This window comes from Pristiophorus japonicus, chromosome 13 (assembly GCF_044704955.1).
Source record: "Pristiophorus japonicus isolate sPriJap1 chromosome 13, sPriJap1.hap1, whole genome shotgun sequence".
Lineage (NCBI taxonomy): Eukaryota > Metazoa > Chordata > Chondrichthyes > Pristiophoridae > Pristiophorus > Pristiophorus japonicus.
Genome location: NC_091989.1, coordinates 126,618,985 through 126,631,700, shown reverse-complemented (window position 1 = coordinate 126,631,700; position 12,716 = coordinate 126,618,985).

Genomic DNA, 12,716 nt, shown 5'->3' with positions numbered 1-12,716 from the left:
TGATGCATATATTCCTTCGGGCAGATGACCTAAAGCTTGGCCAAAGAGGTAGGTTTTGTGGAGTGCCTGAAAGGTTCAGAAAGAGGTAGAGAGAAGGAATTCCAGAGCTTAGTGCCTAGGCAGCTGAAGGCACGGCCGCCAATGGTTGAGCTATTAAAATCCGGAATGCGGAAATGGCTAGATTTGAAGCAGTACAGACAACTCAGAGGGTTGTGGGACTGGAGGAGGTTACAGAGATAGGGAGCCCCAGGGCCATGGAATGATTTGAAAAGAAGGATAAGAATTTTAAAATCGAGGCGTTGCGGACCGAGAGCCAATCTAGGTCAGGGACCACAGGGGTTATGGGTGAACAGGACTTGGTGCGAGTTAGGATACAGGCAGAAGAGTTTTAGATGAGCTCAAGTTTACAAAGAGTGCAAGGTAGGAGGCTGGCCAGAAAAGCATTGGAATAGTCGAATCTAGAGGTAACAAAGGAGTGGATGAGGGTTTCAGCAGCGGGTAAGCTGGGGCAGAAACGGGCAATATTACGGAGGTGTAAGTAGCAGTCTTGGTGATGGTGAGGATATGGGACCAGAAGGTCAGCTCTGGGTCAAATAGGACATCAAGGTTGTGAAGAATCTAGTTCAACTTCAGATAGCGGCCAGTGAGTTGGGTTGAGTCGATGGCTAGAGAACTGAGTTTGTGGCAGAAACTGAAGACAATGGCTTTGGTCTTCCCAATATTTAGTTGGAGGAAATTTCTGCTCATCCAATACTGGATGTCGGACAAGCTGCATGACAAATCAAAAGCAGTGGAGGGGTAGAGAAATGTGGTAGTGTGATAGTCCTGGGTGTACATGTGGAACCTGACATTGTGTTTTTGGATGATATTGCCGAGGGGCAGCATGTAAATGAGAAATAGGAGAGGGCTAAGTATAGATCTTTGGGGAACTCCAGAGGTAATAATGCTGGAGCAAGATAGAAGCCACTGTAAGAGATTCTCTGACTATGACTGGATAGATAGGAATGGAACCAGTCGAGGCCAGTCCCACCCGCTGGACGATGGAGGAGAGTCTTTGGAGGAGGATGATGTGGTCAGCGTGTCAAAGGTTGCAGACAGGTCGAGAAGAATAGTTTACCATGGTCACAGTTGCATAGCATGTCATATGTGACTTTCATAAGGGCAGTTTCAGTGCTGTGTTTTTGAAGAGGTTCAAGCATAGAGTTGTGGGGAAGATGGGTACAGATTTGGGAGGTAACAACACGTTCAAGGACTTTGGATAAGAAAAGGAGGTTGGAGATGGGGCGGTAGTGTGCAAGGATGTGTAATTTGAGGAGGGGAATGATGATGGCAGATTTGTAGGGGAAGGGGATATTAACGGAGGAGAGGGAGCCATTAACAATATCAGCTAGCAAGGGGGCCAGGAAGGGAAGTTGGGTGCTCAGCAGTTTGGTGGGATTAGGGACGAAGGAGCAGGAGGTGGGTCTCACAGGCAAGATGAGCTTGGAGAGGATATATGTGGAAATAAGAAGAGAAACTAGAGAAAGATGCGAGTTCAGGGCTAGATGCTGGCGGAAACCTTAATGGAAGTTTGGCTTAGTGGGCTAAGGGAAGGGAGGGAAGTGGCAGAGGCAGCTGAAAATAGTCTCAATCTTAGTGACAAAGAGGTCTATGAGATCTTTGATCTTGTTTTTGGAGTTGAGGCTTGAGGAAGCAGGAGAGAGGGGTTTAAGAAGATAGTTTGCAGTAGAGAAGAGAAGCTGGGGGTTATCTTTGTATTCTAGAATGCAATTTTTGGAGACGAGAGCAGGACCCGATAGTGCTTTATGTGGTCCAGCCAAATCTGGCAATGAATGGCTAAACCAGTTGTCTGCCATAATCATTCAAGTCCCTTGGACTTAAGAAAGCAGATATAGGGCTCATACCAGGGAAATGACCAGGATGCGAGAGAGTAATGGTATTAATGAGGAGAAGGTGGAGATGAGGGTGTGATTGAGCAGATCGATAGCTGTAGAAATGTTGTGGTGAATGGAGGGCCAAAGGCTGGGCAGTTGTGAATTTCAAAGTGCCATTTTAAGTGATTGGGGAAGAGTTTTTCCAGGGGCGTACACATAAGTAAGTGAGGATGGGAGGGGGAAGGGGATGTGAATGGAAAGGGATACAAGGCAATGATCAGGGATGGTCTAATCTTAGGAGTACAGATACCACGTGAAAGGAAATCACCAACTTAAACATGAGCGAGGAGGAATTCGGTTCTGTAGCACCCATTTTGTAGGTGCTATGTGGCCTCCTAACACTTGAAAATGGGACCCGAGATGAACGCATACTCCTTCGATGGGAGGTGTGGCAGATGCAATCTTGGTAAAGGAGTTTGCGTACCCACAGCTAACGGCCACCAGCATGCAGAGCAGGCAGATTATGATGTCAATCAATGTGCAAGGCTGCTTTGATGCCAGTGCTGCTATTTTCAAACTCTACACTCCAGCCTACGCCCTGTCTCAATCTCGCACAGCTGAACACGCATTAAACAAAATGAAGGACGCCCCACCAGTGCTACAGGTTAGTTGCTGGAATATTTCTTTTGGCTGCTGGTGCAATTGTGCATGTTTTTGGAGCTTTCCGATATTTGCCTAAAGTTTCACTAGTCTACAATGAGTGGTCTGCCTGGTGCTGAAGTACATTTTTGTTGATTAACATAACATAAGAACATAAGAAATAAGAGCAGGAGTAGGCCATATGGCCCCTCGAGCCTGCTCCGCCATTCAACAAGATCATGGCTGATCATCGACCTCAACTCCACTTCGATCTCCATATCTCTTGATTCCCCTAGACTCCAAAAATCTATCTATCTCAGCCTTGAATATATTCAGAGACTCAGCATCCACAGACCTCTGAGGCAGAGAATTCCAAAGATTCAAAACCCTCTGAGAGAAGAAATTCCTCCTCATCTCTGTCTTAAATGGCCTATCCCTTATCGTGAGATTGTGCCCCTTAGTTCTCGACACTCAAGCCAGGGGAAATAACCTCTCAGCATCTTCCCTGTCAATCCCCTTCAGAATATTAGACATTTGAATGAGGTCGTCTCTCATTCTTCTAAAATCCAGAGAGTGTAGGCCCATTCTACACAATCTCTCATCATAATACAGCCCTCTCATCCCAGGAAACAATCTAGTGAACCTCCGTTGTTCCACCTCTAAGGCAAGTATATCCTTCAAAGCTTGTGCTGAAGAAATTTGCTTCCAGACATGGGGGCCTGGTGCGGCTTCCTCTAAGAGTTGAACATGACTGGGAGAATGAAGAGAGGCAATGCAGAGCAGTACAAGCTGCTAGAAGAGGGAGGAGGAGAGGGGCTCCAGCAGGAGGCCATATCCAACTGGGGTCTTTCGGGTACAATTCTCATACCTCAACTTCAGTGAAGGCCATTGCTTGAGATGTCGTCGCTTCACAAAAGAGGTCATGACTGAAATTTGGCAATTGCTGCACTCACAATTGCAACCTCATAGTAGCGCAAGAATTGCATTGCATGTGGCTGTCAAGTTGACTCAGCTCTTAAGTTTTATACGTCTATCTCCTTCCAGGCTGCTGCTGGAGATAGCATAGAATCATAGAAATTTACAGCAAGGAAGGAGGCCATTTCGGCCTGTTGTGTCCGCGCCGGCCGACCAAGAGCTATCCAGCCGAATCCTACTTTCCAGCTCTTGGTCCGTAGCCCTGTAGGTTACGGCACTTTAATGCACATCCAAGTATTTTTTAAATGTAGTGAGAATTTCTGCCTCTACCATCCTTTCAAGCAGTGAGTTCCAGACCCCCACCACCCTCTGGGTGAATACATTTCCCCTCATATCTCCTCTAAACCTCCCCCCAATTACTTTAAATCTATGCCCCCTGGTTGTTGATCACTCTGCCAAGGGAAACAGGTCCTTCCTACCCACTCTATCCAGGCCTCTCATAATTTTATACACCTCAATCAGGTCTCCTCTCAGCCTCCTCTGTTCCAAAGAAAACAGACCCAGCATCTCCAATCTTTCCTTATAGCCAAAATTCTCCAGTCCAGGCAACAGTCTTGTAAATCTCCTTTGCATCCTTTCCTGTGCAATCACATCAGTCCTGTAATGTGGTGACCAGAACTGCACACAGTACTCCAGTGTCTTATAAAGTTTAACGATAACCTCCTTGCTCTTGTATGCCATGCCTCGACTAATAAAGGCAAGTATTCCACATACCTTCTTAACCACCTTATCTACCTGGCTTGCTACCTTCAGGGATCTGTGGATCTGCACTCCAAGGTCTCTTTGTTCCTCTACAGATATAAGCAACATCTCGCAGTTCGCAGTACACTGCTGCATAAGGGAGGTGACTGAAGCTCTCTATGCACAAAGAGTCAGCTTCATCACATTCCCTCTTGCCAAAGAGATAGAGCGAGCACAAGGGTTTGCATGGATTGTAGGCGTCTCCATGGTGCAGGGTGCCATTGACTGCACGCTCATTGTCTTGTGTGCGCCTCATGTAAACTCAGCCATTTTGAAGAACTGAAAGAGATTCTACTCCCTCAATTTGCAGCTGGTGTGTGACCACATGCAGCGTATTATGCCAGTGAATCCCCGTTATCGTGGCATTCGTCATGGGCCTAGAAATTGGGCTGCTTTCCACCACCCGTTAGCGCTGGAATCCTGGTGAAATATGGCAGCCGCAACTCTAACGCCCTTCTCTGGCGTGGGATTCGGCAGCCGCCATTTTGGGCATGTGAAATGAGGATGGCACAAGGGTGGAGTTGTGGTGAGGGGGGGATGGGGAAGCAAGAAGTGCATGCCAGAAGGAGGATAATGTTTGAGGATACCAGCATCTACCAATATTCTTACATCCTTGCCGCTGGCCAAGTGCTCAGTCATACCCCTGCGAAGAATGGCCAGCCATTCCTCCAAGGGGGTGAGGTGAATCTAGGAATGGGAGATGTACCTTCTTGTTTGATACAGATTGTTGGTAGGTGAGTGCTGGGGATTGGGGGTGGGGGGTCAAGTATCGAGTATCGAGAAGTGTATGAGGCTAGTGATGCAGTTTGTAGGAGATGGCCTTTGAAGATGCATTAATTGACCATGACCACTGGTCTGAGTTAATGAAGCTTCTTTGGGCACTGGAGCCAAGTCATGGAGGCAGCACTGCTGGCAGTGATGGCCTTGGTGATCTGGTCCCACATCCTTCTTTCTGGAGGACCTCCTGACCCCTGTGGATAGAGGATCTCTTGCAGTGTTAGCCCCCTGCACAAAGCTGGAGTGCTGCGTGCGAGACCCTGGGTGCCCTTCCCTACCTTTCTGAGCCATTTGTGTTAGTGCTGAAGCACCTTTCCCTTTTTTTTTAGGTGAGGAAGGCAATTCAGCATGAAAAGCTGAAGACTTCCATTTGGAAAATCTTTTTAATGTTAATATTTTTTCAGAAGACAGTTGCATTCTAAGGGCTAAAAACTGCCCATTTTAAATGTTTTTCTTTTCATTTTAGAAGGCAGTTTCCCTTTAATTCTAGCTGTGCTTTAAGAGTAGGCTACAGCCACGCTACATTGGGGCCTCCTGCCAGGACGAACACCACCGGAACGGCCTTGCACGGTAAGTTTAACGCTGGGTTAATGCTAATCAGCAACTAGCACCAATTTGCCACTCCTGCCATGCCATCATTTTTGGCGGCCGTTAACACCAGCCTGCATTGGCATCGGCAGGTTTTTACCAATATCGAATTTCTAGGCCATGATTCCTTAATTCTGTGGCAGTTCTCTATACCACTTGTATTTGACCCACCATGGCTACTGGGCGACAAGGGTTACCCACTTATGACAGGCCTCATGACTCCGGTGCGGTACCTACAATGAGAGCCATGCTGCCACAAGAACATTATAGAGCACACTATCAGCATCCTCAAGCAACGTTTTAACTGCCAGGACTACTCTGGAGGAGCCCTGCAATACTCAGCTGAGCAGGTATCAAGATTTGTGGTAGCATGCTGCATGTTGCACAACCACACCATTATGAGGGAGCAGCCCTTGCCACCACCTATCAGGCAAAAAGCATTATTCCCGGGCTCTATGTGATCAAATAATTTATGTGCGATAACAGTAACCTGAACCACACCTCCCCATTCACCAACAGTCCCACATTCCTTACCTTTCCTCTATCACTGCCCATCACATTGTCCTCTTTCCAACAACACAAAAATAAAAACCACCAGAAAATGCACATTTCATTCCAATTTTATAAATTCAATCATAACATAATGTATACAGAATTAAACTCATTCCTGTCTTCCGTGTGTCTTTACCTCTCTTAGTTCTATTGCTTTCCCAGTGGTAGGAATACTGTCATCCTGAGAGGGAACAGCAGATTAGTGCTTCATGGAGCCACTGCCACTCTCCCAGATCCTACTGATCTGTTAGAGAATGGATTGATGGTCCGCTGTGACACCCTGGAAGTCCCTTTGAACAGTGGTATCCACAATCTCGATGGCAGCAATCTGAGTTTGCAAGGGAGCAGTTTGAATGTCCACGGCAGCACTCAGATCTTTGATGGAAGCTGTTTTTGCTGCGATGGAAGATGTGACATCGGCCAGCAGACGTTACATCATGGTGGGTTCCACAGGAGTGCTGATGGAGGTGACCACCCGTTCTATGTTGGAAAGGATTTGCTCCAAACTGTGTGCAAAGCCCTGTGCCAAGTTTGTGCTGGACTCCTCCTTGCTCCTTGATATTGTGCACAGGCTTTCTGGCAAGCCTGCCAAATCACCAAGCATTTGTGTGAACACCCATCAGTCTTCTTCTATAGTCTCGCCCATCAAAGTCCTCATCTCACCCCTCTGCAGCAGAATTAGTTCCCCTGCCCTGACCCCTGTGCTATCCTTGTTCCTGCACACTTGTGCCTGGTGCCTAACCACGTGCAGATCCCTCCTCTATTTTAGCCTCTAAAATACACGCAGTGTCAGTGTCTGAGCTGGTGGCTGCATGTGTATGATTACTGTCTTCTTCCTCTTCCTCCACTGACTGGGAGGGTTCCCGTTCTTGGGTATCAGAAATGAAAAAAGGATAAATGGTTTGTGGTGCGGGGAGATGAGAACATAAGTAATGTGTGCTTACACCATCTGCATCTTGTGAGTCAAAAATGATTGTGGGTTGAAGGAGAAGTGAGACGAGAGAAGGAGAATTAGGTATGCCGATACTCTCATCATTGAACCCTCCAGCTCCGCCAATGGCCGTGACCGTGGCTTCAGCGATGCCCTTCCCAGGATGGCCAGCACTGTCTGCTCCATAAGGGTTAAAACATGCAGGCATGCTTGTCCTCTTTCAGTTCTTTCCTGCTGCCTGCTGCACCACCTTCTCATGCAAGAAAGATGGAAGTGTGTCAGTCAGTGTCCTGCAATATGGATGATGTGGCTGTCATGGTTGAATTGCTGCCAGTGTGTGCAAGCTGTGAGTTGTGCGTGTGAGGCTTGCAACAGTGATACGTGTGTGAGGGTGAGGTAAAGCATATGAATGTTATGGTTGAGTACTGATTGATAAGTATTGTTGGTAAGTGGGTGATGGGGGTGTAGAGAAGTGAGCAGTAGATGAGGCTAGTGGTGCTGTTGGTAGGATATGGCATTTGAAGATGAACTCACTCACCTTGACAACTCATATAAGATCGTTAAACTTCTTCCTGCATTGCATCTTGGAGCAATACTCCTGGCACTGACCTCCACCAAAATCTGGGAAATTGCGGCAAAAATAAAACAGCGCAACCGAGTAGAAACTCCAGGCTGATGTCTCTCCTTCGTTCCACCTCTTCCACCAAGATCTCCAGTGCATTGCCTGAAAACATTGGTGCTCGCTTTCTCACATCTTCAGCCATTGCTCAAAGTATCAAAGTCCAGATTGACTTTTGAGCAACCTCCCACCACTTCTTGCAGCCACAATGCTTTAAGAGGTGCAGGCTACCTTTATATAGTGCTAGCCACTCATGATATCGAGCACCCTGTTGATGCATGCAGCCAATGGACTTTGTGGGTAGCGCTGGCTGCACACAGCAATAATTTAAAAGAGTAAACAGCAGCAATTTAATGTGCTGTATGAAATGCAATGAATGGGCCCGATCCCTACGCCTGTTTTTGGGGTTGCCAATTGCCCCCCCTCCCACCCCAATGCTATTGTTAGGCTTCCCTATTTGCAAGGTAGTCATACATTTCTTTGGAAACTTTGACACTGATGCACAATGGAGAGTAAAATTATAGAAGAGGAAGCATGCAATTAATATTCTGCATTTCTTTTGAGCAGCATCTCAGGATCCGTCCAGTCTTGAAATTTGAGCAAATCAAATTTTCTTTTGTGGATTGCTCCTGTGGCTTTGAATACCACCCAGTAATGAAGTCTGTCACCTCTATAAAATAATCTGGGCACAGATGTTGACCTCAATACAACAGTTATGTGTTGGCCCTAGGTAATTGGCACAAGTATGTGCGATTATATTTTGCTCATTAAACACAATCTGGACAGTCATGTGGCAAAGCCTCTTTTCATTCAGATCTCCTATTGCAATAGGTAGAGAACATATATGTTTACATAGGTGGCGTCTACATCTCCCAACCCAAGTTAGGATGTCACAGTCTTGAATCTTAGTTGAGTGTCTACCTTTGTTTTTCAGCTTTAGAGAAATGATGGATGCAGTAAGGTCTCCTTAATAGTGCATCTATGACTTCAGGGATGTTGTTGGATATACTGGACTCTGAATCGCCTATATTGCTCTCTCTAGGGACAAGATGCGAGGAGGCAAATTATTACAGGTTAAACATCAATCAAAAAAGGTGGTTCTTGGTCAAGATGTAACTGATAGCACGTGTCAGTGCATAAATCTCTGCTGAGATAAAAACAATGCAGTTGCTGCTGTTCTATCAATGCCAAGGAGTTGGTTCATGACCTGTACATTTTCTGAAAAGAATAATTCCTCATCCTTCAGAGTCCACCTCCATTTCCTCTGTCATCCCACTGTTGTTGCCAAATGAATTCTCCACTGACATGAGACATAATTGCTACTCATACCATGGCTTAAAGCCAGTGTGTTGTTTAAACCTACTTCAATTGTGACATAATACATGCAGAGTATTATGGTATTTCATGCAGCAAACAGCTGTTGACTTCATTAGGTTAGGCCCACCACCTAATAACTAAATTAATTGGCGCTTTAGTCATTGTGCAGTAGTAGATTACAGAAAATGCAAATTTGCTGTAATTATACCCAAAATAAACCGTTTCACTACAAACTGCAGGCAGCAACATTATGTCAGACAGGCTGATTTTTAAAGGCACAGGTATATCTATATCCAGGCTTTCATCATATTAACCTGGGCCTGTCCAATTAGGGCCATTGTGGCTTTGGAATTCATTTTCAAATTTATTGCAGTGGTTACTTATAATGTTAATAGTACTAGCTTTCACAAACAGCCTTGAGAACAGTAAGACAACATAAGGATTTCCACTTTAGAAGAATGCTAATAGACTTACAGTACAGTGTCCACCCATATAGACGCTATATGCACTATATGCTATATAGGCATTACCCTTATGTGCCAAATGAAGCTTTTACTCAAACTACAATTAAAGGTGTATGTGGCAAAGTTGTTGTGACCATCATGTTTTCTTTTTATCATTATATTCCTTTACTGCCTGAGGCTAAACATTTTGAAATGAGTGATCGAGCAGCTGTAGTAAGCAGTATCAGAAGTGGTGAAGGTGCATCAACACCAGTAACTTTCTCTATTGGCACGAAAGCAATCCAAGCAGGCTGTCTGGTAAATACCTCTGCATATATTGAAAGTTCAACAGCTCAGAATGGGATAGCCAATTAAACAAACCATTGGAAATTATGGATACAGATGCTGCGATTAAGGGGAGGGTAATCATGTTATTATTATCACTGAATAAAGTAAAATGCTCAAATGACAGAGCCATAACTGAACAAAATTCATTGTGCTCTATTGGAGCCATTGAAAATTAAGACATGATTCTCCATCTACACAAGCTGCTTCAAAGGCATGTTACTTGGATGGTCCTCTACTCACATTAATTCGAGCAGCCGATGAGCAACAGACTATTAATGTTCCCTCTTCTTCTGCATCTTATTGGAAATGATCTGATACTGCTGCCTTCTCAATGACATAGAAATGATACTCTTGCGTCTTTTGCACTACCATCTTGCCTCTTCAGTCTCAATGTGACAGCTATACTGAATGTATTCTGCCCGTTGACCCACTAAAAGGAGAACATCTAGGAGTGTTTTCGGAATGGGTTGATACACATTTTTCTTTATCATGCCTTCACCATTTCTATACCCCATAAGCAATACTAATATTTACAGACACTCCACCTATGACAACTAAAATAAAGGAAAAAAGTGGAAGAAAGCTCAGAACCACCATTTCAACATCACTAGCAATTCCAATTCTTGGAATCAGAACTGAAAGAACAAGCTCCATTATTTGGAATTTTTCCATAGATTAAACATATCACTATTTTGGCAGCCTGTTCATTAATCAATGAGGCACAAGGTATGTCTGGACACCAGTGCACGGACGAGACACTACATTGCAGTCCTCTACTGAAACTGTTGCAATAGTTGTGCTGAGGATATTACACGGATTTATCCTGAACAATTTGGGAGCTGAAACTGGTACGAGATTGCCTGCAGAAGGGGTCTCAAATCTTGATGCACTGAATAGTGATCTAAGTTACACTACCCCTTTCACTTTTATATGCATCCAACATCACGTTATGTGGGTACACAAGTGATAGCTTAAATGCAGCCTTTGTGTTATCACCATAAAACATTAAATAGATTAACATCACAGCCTGCAGACAGCTCAATGGCAAAGGCACAGATGATAATCGTACAAGTACATCTATTAGTGCTCCTGATACAACCCCTACATGAAACCATGGATGCTACTCCATTTGGAAAACAATGGCAATCCTATTTGATTACACAATGATGAAAAGCTAGTAGAACACATGGTAAAGTAACTAGACTTGACCACTACATGTAACCTGTTGATGAAAATAGTGAGGGCTAACATTCCTCAGTCCCTTGCTGGTGCTCACCTGAGCTGACCCTGTGGAAATTTTTAGGGTCAGTGGAAGTGCACCTAATTGGCATGGGCCAAACTGATGGAAGTGCTACTATGAGCGCACCTCCAGTATCCACCTGCCCCAGACGGCTTGAAATTCTGGCATTCAAACCAACATTGCTGGGGAGGGGGTTGCCCATTCTGACCACGACCATATTCACATCAGTCCTCTCTGTAAGGGGGTCAATCTTACACTTAAAAATAAACATATTTCTTCAGGGGCCCAGCCCTGGACCCTGCCGATGGGACCCACATCCATCCATGTGAAGGCTGATAAAATTCACTGGGCACACCATCCTCCACAGATACACAAGATCCTGACTGAACTACTGGAATGGAAACTCCTGGTGTAGGGCCACCCTATCCCTAGCTCCACCTTCCCACAACATTTCCTTACAAGGCAGGCCAGAAACAGTGGAGTCCAGACGCAAACACGTGTCTGCCAATTCTGGGGCATCCGCAAACAATAGATCATATTCCTCCCTGCTGCTGTGAAGCGCCCTGGGACATTTTACTATCTCAAAGGCGCAATATAAATGCAAGCTGTTGTTGTTTATACATTCACGTTTAGCTATTCTCAGTAGGCATTGGTCAATAAACAGTTAAGACAGTTACAGCAGACAAATCCTTCTAAATGTTGCACAGTTGGAAAGTGATGACAGGGACAAATATTCTGCAATTTTTGCCGGGGTTTTATGATAAACAGGCCCATACCTTCTGTCGAGCTGAATGAATAATTGTGAAAGGCAATAGTATGTACATGGGAGAAGAACATGTAAAATAATTACCCATTAACCTGCATTGTTTTCTGCATATGCGGAATAATGGCAATAACCTGCATTATCCTCTACATAGGCAGAATGTTGATAGGAGATTTTCACCTGACAAACCTACACTTTTGTACTGCATCGTATTTGCAATTTCCAGATTGGTGAAACGCTATTAAAATAATATCAAGTTCAAGAGAATAGTTTAAACATAGCCTTATATAAGATGTTAAAACAAGGTATAACTTCATATATCTTATGTTGTGTAAGAGATGTATGTGTTATATGCCATGACAATCGGTAACATTTGTGGAAATCAAACTTGCAGAGAATGGTCAAACCTGGAAAAGCTGCTAAATAACACTGAGGATGCCACATGTCAAATGAATACTGACTCTGCTTCTGTCAGCCAAGTGATTGCTGTAATATGAATACAACACTTAATAATTGAAACAGACAAGTGAACTGGCCAATTTAATATCCACGAGGATGTTGCAGCTGTCACAGAATTCTTGGCTTACGAACTCCACAGCTATTTTAGTCCATCTGTGAAAACAAGAATTATGTCTTACTAACACAGCTGAATCCTCCAAGCAAAGGTCTTGTTTTCTTGGCAGTTAAAAAATTATCTACTGATGGAGGTGCTAGGATGCAGCTCTAACAATAAGTGAAGGATGTTTAATGACAGTTTTAATTACCAATACCCTATTAGGTACAGTGATATCAGCACACAGTGATACATAACATAGGGAAGAGCCAACAGTAATGAAAAGAGGTTAGGTTCTGGTATTTGTCATGTATGTAACCATCATGCAACGGTAATCTTCATGTAACTGTAACCTT